Source organism: Rhinatrema bivittatum, chromosome 1, assembly GCF_901001135.1.
Source record: "Rhinatrema bivittatum chromosome 1, aRhiBiv1.1, whole genome shotgun sequence".
NCBI classification, from domain to species: domain Eukaryota; kingdom Metazoa; phylum Chordata; class Amphibia; order Gymnophiona; family Rhinatrematidae; genus Rhinatrema; species Rhinatrema bivittatum.
In genome coordinates this window covers 334,661,989-334,672,763 of record NC_042615.1, presented here as the reverse complement: position 1 = coordinate 334,672,763, position 10,775 = coordinate 334,661,989, and the positions used below count along the sequence as shown (strand labels likewise).

Below are 10,775 nucleotides of genomic sequence, written 5' to 3'. Positions count from 1 at the left end.
GCTGCAGTTGGTTCAGGGCTCCACAAATTGGGTTACATCAAAACCTCCGTTTTGTGTCTCTTCAAGTTGTAGAAAGGAGCAAGTACAGACACAAAAACATGCATATAGACAGAAACAGATACATCATAGTCCGGCAGAAAGTCACAGAGAGACTCAGATACACCACACCCAGGCAGACAGAGACTCCCCACATAGAAAAGCAAGACAATCTACAACGCACATTTTTTAAGCTAAAAATTAACGCCTGCTCTATTGCTCGGCACTCCCAGAAGTTGCGATATTAAGGAGGGTCAAAACTTAAAAAAAAAAAAAAAAAATGCTGGCAGTCAGGTTCGGGAAACGGATGCTCAATTAACAAGCGTCCGTTTCTCGTACCCCTGGCTGTGCAACGATTAGGAAAACGGCATCCGTTTTCTAAAGCAGCAGACAGCCGACCGCTTGTGGCATCCTGCTGTCAAGGAGGTGACCCCTAATTTAAATATTGCATGGCGCCCCCAGGAGGGGGGCCTGGGAGTGCTATCAGCGTGTTTGAATTAGAGAGGCACAAAAAAAAGGCAGAATAATCATAGTACTGCAGTTTTGAAGGGGAAAAGAATTCGAAGGTCAGTTATAGGTTGATTATTGGGAGCTTACCTGAATTTAATCAGCTTTGAGGTGCTGAAAAAAAAGTGTAAAAAGCGGAATATAAAAATCTAAAGAAAATAAAAAGAAAACTGTATATAATTGCTGAAATGTTATTAATCAGTGATTCTAAGTGAATTCTTTGATCATATAAGGTGTTCTGTGATAGAAAAGCTAGGCTCAGCACTTAAAAGATAACCAGAGTTAAAACCAAACATCATTCATGGGTCTTAGTTCAGATCATGGTTTCCTTAGTTTATTTTATTTATTTTAATATTCCATGTTTTCAGCACTTCAAAGCAGATTACATTCAGGTACTGTATTTATTTCCCTGTCCTTAGAGAGTTTACAATCTAAGGGGCAGATGCAATATCATGTGTGCGAAAAACGTGCGCACATACCCTCTCTTCGGTGCTCAATGTAATACTTAAATGAGTTGGTGCACTAAAAGGGATGCGCAATGGATAAATTGTGCATCCCTAGCATCGAGCGCCCAGGAGAAATGGCTGTGCGCAGGTAAGGAAAACGGATGCTTAATCTTTCGAGCATCCGTTTTCCTAACCCATGCACAGCCACAGGTTAGGAAAATGGATGCTCGTAAATTAAGCTTCCCTTTTCCTAACCTGACCGCTGTCAAGATATTTTTTTTCATGTTGTAGCTTTCTGTGGTTCCTCCTGCTTAGTATTGCAACAATATTAAGTAGGAGGAACCACAGAAAAGCTGTATCTTTTGCTTTTCTGAGCATGGCTTGGGGTGCCTCAAAACTTAACACCAGCTCTGGGTTGCGTTACTTTTTGAAGGTTAAAATGTGTGTGTTGGATGCACATTTTTTTTTTTTTTTTACATCAGGGTAGTAGCTAATAGCTTCAACAACATGGCATTTGCATGTGATGAGCGCTATTATCTATGCGCCAGTTTTGGATGCGCTAATCCCGATACTGCATTGGGCGTATGTCTAGCGCATCCAATCATGCATTTAGTGGCACGCTGAGCTCAGCGCCCGATATTACATCAGCTCCTAAGTTTGTACCTGAGGCAATGGAGAGTGAAGTGACTTGCTCAAGGTCACAAGGAGTGGCAATGGGATTTGAACCCTGGTTTGTAGCCTACTGCTCTAACTACTAGGGTGGATTTCACCTAAACTGAACAGTAATTTGATTGCCATATTAGTCCACTTGAAAATGTAGAAATAAAGGTTAAAAAGCAAGTTGTAGGTGATAACTTTTTATTGGACTGACTTAAAGCTAGTCATGAATGTATTAAGTTAGTCCAGTAAAAAAGGTATCACTTACAACCTGTTTGCACGGCGTAGAATGTATCCCTTCTACCTTATAATCAGGGCTGCTGATTTTCAACTATAACTAAAAAAAAACAACACTGATAAAACACCCCCAGCGCAACAGTTGTGTTTTTCAGTTATAACTGATCTGACTTTTTTTTTCGTTCTTTTTTTCTCCTTTTCTCTAAGTAGTATTCAGATCCCAGCGAGCCCGTTGTGGCTCACTGTACGTGTGCCATGATTCCAGATAGTAGAGAAACTCATTACGTGCTCATGTGATATATCACTGTAATTTACTCATATGTACTCAGATGTATATACCTTTGATAGCTGTTCTCTTCTTATGTGCTGCATTGCATGTATTTTTCATGGTTGTAAATAGGTGCGAGTTCTGTACAAATCTCTCGTTCCGGGGGGAGGGGTCAGGGGGTTAAACTGACTTGAACCTTTATTTTGTAATTTACAATGTTGCTTATTTTTATTTATAATCAAGTTTCAATAAAAATTTAAATTAAATCCCTCCACACTCATTGCCCCCTCCCAACATACTCATTGGATGTGGACAGGGGAGGTACACCATTTATTTCATTGTTCCCAAAAAGGACTCCTTCCGGCCCATTCTAGATTTGCAAAAGCTGAATGCGGCCTTGCAGGATCCGCGTTTTCGGATGGAGACGTTATAGCAGCGGTCCGCAGAGGAGAGTTCTTGGCATCATTGGACCTGACAGACGCCTGTCTCCATAGTCCCATTCGAAGGGACCATCAGAAGTTTCTACTGTTCATGGTGCTGGATCAGCATTTTCAGTTTCAATCTCTTCCCTTCGACTTAGCCACGGCGCCCCGCACCTTCATTAAAGGGATGGTGGTAGTGGCAATAGCCTTGAGACGAGAAGGGATTTTGGTTCATCCATATCTAGTCAATTGGCTCATTCAGGCAAAGATGAAGGAGGAGTGCGGTTGCTCCATCCAGCGAGTGATGCTTCAGTTGAGTTCCCTGGGTTGGGTGATAAATGAGGCAAAGAGTTATCTGATGCAATCCCAATCGTTGGAGTATCTGGGAGCGAGATTCGATTCCCAGAAAGGCAGGGTTTTTCTGACCATGGACAGAGTGTCAAAGTTGCAGGCGCAAGTACAGCGTCTGCTGGTACCGAAGATCTGGGATTATTTGCAGGTCTTGGGCTCCATGGCTTCCACATTGGAGTTGGTTCCATGGGTCTTTGCTCACATGCGGCCTTTGCAGAAGGCACTGTTGTCCAGATGGAAACCGTTGTCGGAAGAGTATCTTCAGCTTTTACCTCTTTTGGAGAATCCAGGTCCAGTCTCTTGTGGTGGCTCTCTCGTCCCAATTTGGAGAAGGGTGTAGATCTGGAGGCCCCAGATTGGGTAGTAGTGACCACCGACCAACCTTAAAGGTTGGTGGGCACTATCAGAGGTGGTCTGCACAAGGGCGTTGGTCATTGGAGGAGGTGATATGGTGAATCAGTCACCTAGAGACGAGGGCGGATTGCAGAGCCCTGGAGACCTTTCTTCCTTTGATTCTTTGGTGAGAATCTTGTCAGACAATGCGACAACGGTGGCTTACATCAATCGTTAGGGAGATATGAAGAGTCACAGAGTGGCTCTGTAGGCTCAGCAGTTGTTTGCTTGGGCAGAATATCATCTGGAAGGTGATTGCGTATCATCGCGTGATCATCTGGAATATCATCGCTTAACGGGTGTGAACAATGTTCAAGCAGACTTCCTCAGCAGGCAACAGCTAGATCTGGGGGAATGGGAATTATCTCCGGAGGCCTAGGATTGCCTATGTGCCAGGTGGAGTGTTCCTCAGTTGGACCTAACGGCAACAAGAGCCAATGTGAAGGTGGCAAGATTCTTCAGTCGCAGAAGGGAAGTCGGGGCAAAAGGGCTAGATGCTCTAATTTGCCCATGGCCGATGGGGATTCTCCTATACGTGTTTCCTCCGTGGTCACTCGTCAGTCGCGTGTTGCGGCGCATAGAGGTGCATCCAGGGCGGGTAGTTCTGGTGGCCCCAGAGTGGCCACAGTAGCCGTGGTTCGCAGATCTAGTATGTCTTGCAATAGACGGTTCCCTCAGGTTGGTTCATCTGTCAGGGTTGCTTTGGCAAGGTCCCATATTTTCAGATCGGGAAGATCGCTTTTGTCTCGCAGCTTGGCTTTTGAGAGGCGGCGGTTGCACGTCCAGGTCTGGAAAGTGTTTGAGGCTTGGTGCCTGCTGCAGCATCTGGATCCCCTATCTGTGGGCGTTCCACACATTTTGGATTTTTTTTTTTTTTTACAGCAAAATGGTCTGGCTTATAAATCCATCCGGGTTCAAGTTTCCACCTTGAGTTGCCTTTGGGGCAGAGGGCAGGGGAGGTCTTTAGCCTCCCATCTGGATGTTGTGCGATTTCTGAAAGGAGTCAAGCCCTTACAGCCTCCAGTGAGGACGTTATGTCCGGATTGGAACCTCAACCTGGTACTGCAAGTGCTCTTGTAGGGCTCCTTATGAACCCTTAAGGGGAGCATCTTTGAAGGGTCTGTTGTTGAAAGCTGTTTTTCTGGTAGCCATAAGTTCGGCCAGGTGGATTTCAGAGCTGCAGGCTTTATTTTGCAGGGAAACTTTTCTATAGATTGAGACCGACAGAGTGACATTGCGGACTGTTCCCTCTTTTCTTTTACCGAAGGTGGTTTCCTTCTTTCATTTGAACCAGACGGTGGAACTTCCGGCCTTCCCAGACTGGTCTGGGGAGTCTCTGCAAGAATAAGGGCAGCCAGATGAGCGAGGGCAATTGTTAATGTAAACAATCTTGCCAACAATAAGACCAGAAGACCATGTGGTGGTGCAGGCACAGGCTAACAAGTATCTCATTTAAATAAATCCTATATTTCTTTTCTCTGAACGCTCTGGAATTTATTGCAAGAGGATGTGGTTAGGGTGGTTGATCTAACTGGGTTTAAAAAAATGCCTGGTGGTTCCTAGAGGTGAAGTCCATAAAATGCTATTGACTAATAAGGAATAGTAGCTTATTTGTGTACTTGTGACTTTTGGATTGGCTGCTCTTGGACTTGTTGGGCCCTTGGTCTGACCCAGTATGGCATGTCTTATGTTGTTATGTTTTCAGGTGCAGCCCAGAGCCATCCTTGGAACCTGCAGGCAGCGTCTTATTCAGCCACGCACAACCCTCCTTGGATTCCCTGAGGCAGATGTGGTGCTAAATACCAACTCTGCTCTCTAGCAGTTTTGACCCTTTGAGGACCTGCGCAATGATATTGATCCAGTTGCCTCTCACAACCATGCTGTCCCTGGGCTGGTGAAACTTCTGAGCGCCTTGCATTTTTTCGCCACAGGAAGTTTCCAGAATACGGAAGGACTGGTTTGCGGGACTGACAATTCTTGAGGGCTAAGATGAAATGCATGAGGCAGTATATCTATTTTCCAGTGGACCCAGGGCAACTCCAGGAGATCCGGCATGGCTTCTTTGAAATAGCCAGAATGGCCAATGTGTTGGGCGTAATAGACTGCACCCATATTCCATTGTCCCTGAACTCAGAACAGGAGAGTGCATTCCGCAACCGCAAGTCATTCCATTCGAGGAATGTGCAGTTTGTATGTGATGCACATCAATGAATCCTGAATGTTGTATCAAGGTTTCCTGGGAGCTGCCATCATTCCTACATTCTTGCCCGTTTGTTGCTTGGAACTGATTTCCCCAAGGGAAAATACGGCAACGGCTGGCTGCTCGGTAAGCAACAGTTGCTATGGGAAACCATTATAGACAACCAGGTGGATAGGAGGCATGCAGGACCCAGTACAAGTTCATTGTTATATCCAGAAACTATTTTGGTACTACTGTTTTGGTAAGGTGGGTGGGGTATAAAATGAGCCGTATGTGTTTGGTGGTGTTGTGCCAGTATTTTTTGATACAACATTGCTTATCCCTTTTATAGGTGATGGCGACTATGGCTGTAAGCCATGGTTGCTAACTCATCCTGGAAACCAAAAAGACCTAAAAAAAAACCAACCTGGAAACTCAAAAAAAAACTCAACCTGGAAACCAAAAAAACCCATGGTTGCTAACTCAACCTGGAAACCAAAAAAACACTCAACCTGGAAACCAAAAAAACCACTATCAGTGAACTCGAGTCTACTCGCCGGACCCAACCCACGGAGATACGCTGAAGAAAAACCACGGCTTTACCGGAAAAAGGACCTGAGGAAAGACCAGCAGAGGAACCCCAGGCCGCGCGATTGGCACCATCCCATCGGGGGTAAGGCCTCCCTCGAACCAACCGCTCACAGACATACACGCCGCCGATCCGACCCTTAAACTAAACCCCCCCCCCCACGCTAAGCCCACTCTGAAGGACCGCAACCAAGGAACTTACCAATCCACGCCCATTTAGCGACACCCCCTGTGACCCCCATTGAGATCCCCCCCCACCCATCCATCCCCACGCAATCCCCTTACCATAACACATACCAACAAGGCACAAAGGCACTTGCACACAACAATCACCCGCAATGACAACACCTTGCCACATTCCCATACTCCCCCACCGCAACAACCGACACCCCACCACCCTGAAAACCATTCCCATCAGACGCCTCACCAACATCCCTTTCAACACAAACATCCTCAGGTCTGCACTCACTATTCTCACCCTTTTCCTCATTAACGCCCAATCAATCACCAAAAAAATCCCCATCATAAATGACCTAATCCTTGACCATTTACCTGACATTTTCTGCATCACAGAATCCTGGCTGAAAAGCACCTCCAACACAATCTATCCCCCCTAATTGAAACCATAACAACTCACATCAACCTACAGGAGCCAGCCATCATTCTGGGGGACTTCAATCTCCACATAGACACCAAACTCCCCCCTCCCCCAACAGCCAACTCCTCCTCTCCACCATATCTGCCATTGGATTCACCCAACTCATCAACACCCCCACTCAAAAATCAGGTCACACGCTCGACCTACTATTCATTAACAACAAAATCTCCACCCTAGGCCTACCCACAGCCACCCCAACCCCATGGTCAGACCACAGCCTCATTCAAGTCAGGCTTCAATTCCAACGCACCCCAATGAAACTAAACAAGCACATCATCGAATTCACCAAACCGTGCTCCAGCAACGACCTCGCCAATCTACTACCTGAAGCCTTAAAGACCCTTAACAAAAATGACGCCAACACTGCCACGAACTCCTGGATCTCCATCAACATGGATATAGCCAAATCATTATGCCCCAAAGTAAGAAAAGTAATCAAAGAATCCACGAAACACAAATCCCCATGTTACACCCCAGAACTAAAAAACGCAAAGCAAACCTTAAGACATACGGAAAAACTATGGAGAAGAAACCCAACACCAGAAATGAAAGACAAATTCAGAACTCTACTTCAAAAATACACCATGGATATCAACACAGCAAAGCAAAACTTCTATACAACATAGATACACGAATACCAGTTCAACCCCAGGACCCTTTTCTTCTATGTTAACGACCTAACAAACCCAATCCAGAACGACTCAACCCTGGACACCCACAACATCTTCAGTGAAAAACTAGCACACTTCTTCAGAGACAAGGTCAACAACATCATCGCCAAGATCCCCCCAGTCCACCCTGACGCAATAGAAATTCCCCAGCTCAACTCCACGTGGTCACAATTCATCCCTGTGGCTTCGACAGAAATAGAACCCATCATCAAAAAAACCAAATCCAGCCTCCCACCCCTTAGACCCCATCCCCATCAAAACCCTAAAACTCATCAGCAAGACCATCACCAAACCCATAACTGATATCATCAACCTATCACTCGAGCAAGGAATATTCCCTGACAAACTCAAAAACGCCATAGTCAAACCAATCATCAAAAAACCACAGCTCGACAAATCAGATCCAGCAAACTACAGACCAGTATCCAACCTCCCCTTCATAGCGAAAATCCTTGAAAAAACGGTGAACAATCAACTCACAGAACACCTCGAAACCTACAACATCTTACAACCTGCACAGCATGGCTTCAGAAAACTCTTCAGCACTGAAACCCTCCTTCTTACACTCACCGGATACCATCCTCAGAGGGCTCGACCACGGCCAATCATACCTCCTAATACTCCTCGAGATATCCACCGCCTTAGACACCATCAACCACGGAACACTCCTCACAAGACTCAAAGAAATCGGACTACGAGACACTACAATCAAATGGTTTGAATCCTATCTCACAAACAGTTCCTACAACGTAAAGATAAACACTTCAGAATCATCCCAAATACCTCTCACACATGGCGTCCCACAAGGATCCTCACTTTCCTCCTCCCTATTCAACATATACCTCCTCCCACTCTGCAAACTCCTCTCAGAATCGCACCTCACTTATTTTGTATACGCTGACGACATACAAATGTTATTCCCCATAAACAAAACCATCGAAAACATCCTAGACAGATGGAACCAACTCAACACAAAAATTACACCGCTGCTATCTCAATTATCACTCTGCCTCAACCAAAACAAGACGGAATTCCTACATATCTCCAATCAGCGTCCCTCGGCCCCCCTCAAAATCAACACCCATAATAACACAGAGGTGCAGCTTACCATCTTCAAGAAATCTGGGAATGACTATTGACAATGAACTCAACCTCAAGCAATGCATCTCCAACTTGATCAAAGATGGATTCTTCAAGCTGCAAACACTAAAAAAGCTCAAACCCCTTCTCCATGCCCAAGACTTTCGAACAGTCCTACAACCAGTGATCTTTTCAAAACTTGACTACTGTAACTCATTACTACATGGTCTCCCCGAAACCTCCATCAGACCTCTTCAGGTTCTATAAAACGCCGCCGCCAGGTCTATCACAAACATGAAAAAATGGAACCACATCACACCCACACTAAAATAACTTCACTGGCTTCCTATCAGCCAAAGAATTCAATACAAAACCCTCACCCTCATCCACAAAAAAATAAACAACAAAGAAATGAACTGGTTAAACACCACCATACTCCCATATTCCACACAAAGAAACCTCAGATCTTCAGACTCTGGCCTCCTCACCATTCCAAACTCCAAAGCCACACACCTCACTTCAACCCGTAAACGAGCCTTCTCTATGGCTGGCCCCACACTCTGGAACTCCCTCCTGCCACTACTCAGAAATGAACCCTCCACACAAGTGTTCAAAAAACAACTCAAAACCTGGCTTTTCAGAAAAGCCTTCCCGCCAGATACCTAGCCTCCCCACAGGCTCATCCCTTGCCCCAAACACGAATCTGACTCTGCAGTTACCGAACCCATAAATCCCAACCACAGCCCACCCTATACCCTCTCCACCCGCCTTTAAATGCCCTCCCCCTAGGTCTCCACCCCGCTAAGACCCCATCAAGATCGAAATCTTTCATTTATATTCCCAAGTTGAAATGTTATATTGTATTGCATATTATAAATTGTTCCAATGTTCTACTATACCAGTCACCAGGCTCTAACGTTCCTATTATACCAGTTCCTTGTTATTATGTAAAATAAGCAGATTTTGCCTTATTTGTTCAGTTATCTGTAAACCGATGTGATATCTCGATCGAAGGTCGGTATATAAAAACAAACAAACATAAATAAATAACTCCACTCCTGGCCCTGCGCACTGCAGCCAAAAGATGGTACAACGAGGCACATACCAGCACAAGGTCTGTCATCGAACAGACATTCAGTGTGTTGAAAGGCCAATTCAAAATCTTGGACCAGTCTGGTGGTGCCCTGCAGTATAGTGCTGAAAAGTCACATGCATTGTTATGGCCTGCTGCATGCTAAATAACATTGCACTGTGCTTCGGGCTGGAAGCAGAAGTCCACGAAAACTTGCTACCAGATCTACCTCTACAACCAGCAGCAGAAGCGGACAACACAGTGCAAGGCTCTGAGGTTTACCGAAGGATCATTGTAGAGTTTTTCTTGTGTAAGTTCTTATTAGTGATGCAAATAACTCCTCTCTTCTTTCCAAGATATTGATCATGTTGGAATAAGCTGCTTAATTGTGCACAAATCTAAATCCATTGTTTTGTGTTTTCTGTTTCAGGAGTTGTAATTGGATGTTGACGGATGGACAGAAGGATGTACCAAGATTCCAAATTTGTTTTGTTTTCTTTAGTTTTTTTTCTTGTTTTTTGTCAATAAAGTAATTAGCTCTCTGCTTCAACAGCAGGGGAGAAAGACTGATACTTCATGCATATCCAGCATAGCTCTCTGCTTCAATGGCAGGGGAGAAAGTCTGATACTTCACTTTCAATGCATATCCAGCATAACTCTTTGCTTCAATGCAGGGGGAATGAAGAAAAGTGGATCTAAATACAGACAACAACCAACAAGGACTGAATTACATAGTCTGGGTAAACAAATAAGCATGGGTGTAGCTTGCTTATTGCGGCGGTTACTACCCCTAACTAATTAAGCTAGATATTTCACTTAGATGCAGCTCCAACACTGCTCTCTACATTAATGGTGGGGGTGGAAGGGAAATAGAACCAAAAGGTTAAAAAAAGTGTGAAACTTGCTGGGCAGACTGGATGGGCCGTTTGGTCTTCTTCTGCCATCATTTCTATGTTTACCGGAGTGTTTATGTGGATTATTTTATGTCCTTTACATCCTTGTCTGTGCATCCCTTGCCCTCTTCCCAACTCCCATCACTGACGTGCGTCCCTTAGTCCTCTCACCAACTCCCATCGCTGGCGTGTGTCCTTGTTATTGTTTGTAAGGTTTCAGTATAGGTATTTTTTATAATTAGTTTTGTTTGGGAGTTGACAAGAAGGGTGACCAGCCTAAGTGCCAAGCTAGTGGGGGGGGGGGGGGGGGGTCACTA

The 10,775-nt window shown here is 45.0% G+C and overlaps 1 long non-coding RNA gene across 1 annotated transcript; it reads left to right on the top strand.

The window, feature by feature from the left end:
• The first annotated feature begins 5,852 nt into the window (after window positions 1-5,852).
• LOC115089975 lies at window positions 5,853-10,115 on the top strand. Its single transcript, XR_003856283.1, has 2 exons — window positions 5,853-9,875; window positions 9,996-10,115. It is a non-coding gene; the product is annotated as an uncharacterized LOC115089975 (long non-coding RNA).
• Window positions 10,116-10,775: the final 660 nt, after the last annotated feature.